This window comes from Halichoerus grypus, chromosome 10, assembly GCF_964656455.1.
Source record: "Halichoerus grypus chromosome 10, mHalGry1.hap1.1, whole genome shotgun sequence".
In the NCBI taxonomy this organism is placed as follows: Eukaryota; Metazoa; Chordata; class Mammalia; order Carnivora; family Phocidae; genus Halichoerus; species Halichoerus grypus.
Window position 1 is genome coordinate 71,507,889 of NC_135721.1, and position 6,043 is coordinate 71,513,931.

Consider the following 6,043-nt stretch of genomic DNA (forward strand, 5'->3'; position numbering starts at 1 on the left):
ATTCATTGATTTGTTGAGTCATCCATCCATCCATTCATCCCTCCATCCATCCATCCATCCATCTGTCCAACCATCCTTCCATCCTTCCATCCTTCGATCCTTCCATCCACCCAACCATCCATCCTTCCATCCTTCCATCCATCCATCCATCCATCATGTCCTCTATAAGTCTTAAATACATTGCATGAGTCCCAGAAAGAGTATGTTCTGGTATATGTGTGTGGATGTGGGTATAGTGGGGAAGGTCCCTATTTCTACCCTTTTCTTAGACCAGCCTTGCTGCTGCTTTCCTGGCTCCCCCTGAGCAACATGTTCCCAGGCCCTGTCCCCCACTTGCTGCCCTCAACCGACTCCCTCGTTGATGCTGGCACTCTTGGCTCCCTCAGCTTCCCTTTGCTTATTTTGGAAGGCCTGGCCATTTAGCTGCAGCCGCTGGAGTCATTTGGGTCCAGCTGTTTCCCCAGGGCCTGGCTGGTTGAGGGTCTGTGCCAGAGACAGCTGGCCTGAGTTGGGGGAGGTTAGGTCTCTAGGGGAGAGAAAGGCCAGCAGTAGCTCTGGGATGTCCTCAAAGGCCAGTGTCCTCTTGTGGGAGACTTGACTGTGGGTGAGCGTGGCCCCAGCTTCCCCTTGGAAGGTCACAAGGTGCTTCTGAGATGCTGTGCTCCCTCCCACCAACAGCCTGTGGCCCACCAACCCCAGGTTATCACAGCATGTAAGCGTGTGAGTGTGCGTGCATGCATATGTGTGTGTGTGTGTGTGTGTGTGTTTGGGGACATTGGTGGGGACTCTTCTTCAAGAGAATCTTGACAATGAATTTTGTTTTAATTAAAAAAAATCATCTGTTTCTTTATTAAATGAGTAAAATGTTGCTGTAGTAGAAAGTACAGATAAGCAATAAAAAAACATCCCTGATTCCACCATCTTGCAGTGCTAACATAGGGCGTATCCCCTTTGGAGGGGACTGGTATGGCTAAAGCATAGGGACTTGACCAGGGCAAGGATGGGATGAGGCTGGAAGGTCTGGGTCAGGGCCACATTGTTCTGTGTCTCCAGGAGCCATAAGGAGGGAGGTCATGGGCCTTGTCCTTAGACCTAGGGTCAGAGCCTGACTCTGGCCACTTCCTGGCTATATGATCTTAGCCAAGTCACCCAACTTCTCTGAACTTGCACTTGCTCATCTTTCAAATGGGAACAGTAGTGTCTACTTTGTGGGATTAAATGAGAATGATCATGTCTCATGCCTGGCATATGGTAGAAGCTGTTGGATAGGTGTCAGGCCCTCTCCAGTGAGTTTGGATTTTCTCCTGTGAAGCTATATTTTAAGCAGGGAAGGGAAGAATTTTTCTTTTTTTCTTTCTTTCTTTCTTGCTTTCTTTTAAAGATTTTATTTATTTTAGAGTGTGAGAGAGAGAGTGCATGCACAAGCAGGGGGAGTGGCAGAGGGAGAGAGAGAATCTCAAGCAGACTCCCCACTGAGCAAGGAGGCTGGCATGGGGCTCAATCTCGTGACCCTGAGATCAGACCTGAGCTGAAATCAAGAGTCAGACACTCAACTGACTGAGCCACCCAGGAGCCCCAGGAAGAATTTATTTCTTATGACTGATTGCTGTGAAGCCATATTTTAAGCAGGGAAGGGAAAAATTGATTTCTTATGGCTGATTGACTCTTTGAAAACCATTTGCAGAATCATGGGAGTGGTAAGGTGTGAGGGAATATCACTCTTAAAGACTGCTGGAGAGGGGGGCGTTTCATTGGTACAACCTTTTCTTGGAGAGCAGTTGGGTGTTATGCAACAGAAAACTTTAAAAACCCTAATGCCTACCCTTTAGTGCAACAATGCTGTTGTAAATAACTTATCTGGTGTAGATTATCAGTCAGGATGCATGTACAAGGGTACTCATTCATAGTGTTATTTCCAATGTAAAAATGACAGATAAGCTAAATGTCCAACATGCATCTAACCCTGACGCATCCTTAGGATGGGAACACTACCAACAATGAATGAAGTTTTAGATCTAAGCTTATTAGCACAAAAAAATGTTTGCAGTATATTGTTGAATGAAAATAACAGGTTACAAAAGAGTGGATCTACAGTTCAATTTCATATTTGTAAAAATGTGTAGGTACCCACATGTGTGTAGAAAATGATGCGAGAGATTTCTAAGACCCTCATCCTCGGTTTAAGACACCAATGATTCCTGGGGCACCGGGGGTGGCTCAGTTGGTTAAGCGTCTGACTTGATTTGGCTCAGGTCATGATCTCAGTCGTGAGATCAAGCCCCGTGTTGGGTTCTGCACTGGGTGTAGAGTCTGCTTAAGATTCTCTCTCCCCCTCCCTCTGACCCTCTGTGCTCTCTCTCTCAAAAAAATAAAAAAAAGGACACCATTGATTCCTTAAATGGAGCTCCCTGAAGCCAGCCCCAAGGGACGTTAGTTACTGAAGGCCAAACACCCCAGGACCAATTCAGAAACAAGCCCATCAACTTGCAGGGTTCTTGTTCTTCAGAATGCTTCCCGGATCAGAAAACAGACACTTTCCTGCCTCAGTTTCCCCAGGGTAGGGTGGGAGCAGGCATCTGAAGGAGACCGGCTGCTCTCAACCCTGTAAGCCGAGGAGAGTTCAGGCTTCCTAGAGGCAGAAGACACCAAGGTTAAACCCCACTCTTTTCACTCACTTGTGGGAACTGAGAGAGTCAAGGTCAACCCTGGCCTTGGGACACCCCTGTTATGTGCGACGCAGTAAGGTAGGTGTACAGAGATAAATGAGCCATGGTTCTTGCCCATAAGGAGTGCAGTTGGGGTGGGGAGAACAAAACTACCCATTGGAAGAGAAGGGGTGTCTCAGAGCAGGAAGGGAGTGCCCCTGCTTGGGGGACTCGGGAAAGGCCTCGCTGAGGAGGTGACCCTGAGCTGGCCTTGTAGGGTGAGGACAGATGCAGGTAGGCGCCAGGCATCGGCCCGGGGAAGCAGCATGTGTGGGGCAGAGGCACCGAAGGGCTGTGTGTCTCAGAAAGCCACCCCTCCTCTCGGCTGCTCGGGGCATCTGGTTCCTCCTCTCCAGCAGCCGCTTTCTCTGCTTTCCAGCCTACAGGGTGGGGAACACAGCCACTCACTGCCCCAGCTAGGCTTCTGGTAAGGGAGACAACGGGACCGAAGCTGGAATCTCTGTCTGCATTCCCATTTCCCGAGTCCTGGGCCCACTCCTGACTTTGTGCATTGCGTCGGGGGGCAGGAGCTGGGGGCACCTGTTTGGACAAAGTCGACCCATGCCGGGCAGAGGGCAGTTCCCAGAAGGAGGGTGGGTGCAGTGTTGAGGGGACAGGGCCCACAAGCCCCCTGTACCACTAAGGGGTGGTTCCAGAGGCTGATGCCTGTAGAGCCCACGGCCCTGCAAGTGTTAAGACACAAGCTTGTGATTGAAGGACATTCTTACCCCAGATGTGTTGGGAAATCGCAATTTTCCAGGTACGTGCTGCCCTGCATGCACTCAGGGGGGTCGAGGCGCACGCGTCCACACAGGCACGCACACACGGAACCTCACAGACCCAGAGCAAGAGGAGAAAAGTCAGCTTCTGCAGTCTGACGGCTTCCTCCCAGGATCATCAGCGCACACAATGCACCGTGACTCATTGCCTGTGACTCACAGCGCTGTGGGGCCTAAGGTCCTGCCGGCAAAGGGCAAACGGCTCATTATTTGTCCTTTATGTTCTCTGAGATGGAGGGTGCCCCCAGCCTGGCCTGCACCCCCGTCCCGAGTGAGCCCGGTGGGGAGCAGCTCATGATTTTAGGAGGCGGAGGAGCACCCTAGGGAAGCTCACCTGGCCTGTGCTGTGGGGGTGACGGCGGGATGTTACTTTATGAGATGATTTACAGAAGATGTATTTCAACACAGCATTCCCCACTGGGCATTCAGAACAGGGTATGATTTCCCAAAACCCAATTTCCTGGCATCCTTTCAGGAATCCGCTGGTTGTGCAAAGTGAAGTTGGTGTGTTGGGGGTGGGGTGGGGAGGAATATCTCTGTGGGGGGTGGGGGGTGGAGGGACAGAAATTTCCAGTTGAAAGGAAGGGCCAGAGAGGGTCCTGGTCTGTTTGGGGCCACATCCTACCACCATCTTGGGCACAGTAGCATTGCTGGCCCCTGCCAGCCCCCTTTCCCCTCTGCCCCACCCTCACCTTCCTCCTCACCTGGCCCCGGCTCTTGGCTGGAGACTGCAGGAGAAGCTGCTCTGGTCCTTGCTGGCAGCCTGAGTCTCTTCAGCTGTGTCCGAGACCCTGGCTCCAGGCGATCAGATTCCTTCCCCGCCATCAGTGTCTATCCCACATTCACTGTGGGCCCTGTGATGTTCAAGGGTGATGGGGACATGCCACAGGCTGGCTGTTTAGCCAGGAGCCAAGAGTCCCAGGTAGAGTGCCTCGGGAAGGAGGGCTTTAAATTCTTATCCTGGGCTGGAGGTGCAGGGGAAGGCGGCCATCGGGGGCCAAGCTTCCCTTTAGGAAAGTCGTTGCTGCATCCTAGAGCAGGCTGGCACGGTTCTGGGCAGCCAGATACCCACGTGTGAGGGCAGTTGTCACGTGTGGTTCTGGGAGAAGGTGTGGCTGGGTATTTTGCTCCATCTGGGCCTCAGTCCAGCCCTGTGAGCACACGGAGCTGAGCTGTGGCCAGAGAGAGAAGGAGCTTGGCAGTTGCTTGGTGAAGTGGGGGTGGCTACGGGGGTAGGGCCTCAGTGGCTAATTGTGCATACTGAGCCTGTGGCCCTTTTAGGAGAGTGAGGATCTGCTCTTGAGCCCTTCTCTCTGAGGGTTTAAGTTACTGAAACAAATCAGGGTATACCAGGTAGTCCTGGGACTGAGACCCAGCGGCATGGAAGGACTAAGATATCTCTGACATAAAAGTCGTTGTAAGGATAAAAGGAGACAAAAGTAGTGGGCTTGCCAGGTTGACCAAGAGGGACGAGCATGCTCTCGACTGATGTCTATGTAATGAAAGAACTTCAGAACCAGGAGATCAAGTCCAGCCTGGCATGAACCCCATGGCCTACAGCGACTCTGGAGAAGGTCCCCTATGTACCTTGAGGACCCACGGCCCAGCCAGCAGATTTAAGGATCAAAAGTTTTTATAATTTGAATGAAAACCATAAGGAACCATGCACTTATTCTGTATCTCAAGCTGGTCAAGTGGTTGTCCATCCCATGTACCAGTGAAGATGGGCTAGATTATGCTACGGTAGCAAACAGCTCTAAAAGTCTTAGTGGTTTAAGACAACAAATAAACAACAAAGTGTATTTTTTGCTCACAACAACGTCATCATAGGTCTGTAGGGGCTCAGTCTACTGTGAGTCAGGGACTCGGGCTGCCATTATTGGGAACTTTGACAGTTGTAATGGAAAAGCACATATCGACTTTAAAACTGTTTTGCTGGAAGTGACACCTGTCATTTCCACTCACACGGCAAGTCACACAACTCCACCTGGATTCAGGTGGCTGGGGATGTATACCCTTTCCAAGTGTCCAGGAGGAGAAAGAGCCAGAGCATTTGAGAACAGCCCCAGTGACTTCCACACACAACCAGAGGGCATGGCTTGCAGCAGGTTTCTGGTACAGATTCCATTTGTCCAGGAATTCTGAGAAGGGGCGGGGGGGCAACACCATGGCAGGAATCAGGGAAGTCTTCCTGGAGGAGGTGGGATCTGAGGTTAGCTTTGAAGGACAGCCTATCTTCAGACCTACTGATCTAGACAAAATGAGGAGGAGATCAGAGGGAGGAGCCCAAAACAGCAGATTTGGAAGGAGACCCCGTCTGCTGGCCAAAGGGGTCCTGTACTCACATCTCCTTCCGACCCTGGTCTCTCCAAGCTTTAGGACCTCATGGGGAGGAGGAACAAAAGAAAAAGCTGGGCTGGGGTCAAGCAGAGATGAAAATTCTGGAAGCTGCTGACCAGAGGAGGAGAGGAGACAGGGCAGAGTCCCCTCTCATCTTGTGCTTAGCTGCAGGCCCGGCCCCTGGCACTGTGTGAGCCCTGCCACGGCCACGCTCATCTC

General features: G+C 51.5%; 1 long non-coding RNA gene across 1 annotated transcript; it reads right to left on the reverse strand.

Moving 5' to 3' along the window:
* LOC144379236 (uncharacterized) lies at nt 1-4,546 on the reverse strand. The gene is made up of 3 exons (XR_013441832.1): nt 4,189-4,546; nt 3,434-3,665; nt 1-2,629 (listed from the first exon to the last, which is right to left on the reverse strand). It is a non-coding gene; the product is annotated as an uncharacterized LOC144379236 (long non-coding RNA).
* Between the last annotated feature and the right edge of the window lie 1,497 nt (nt 4,547-6,043).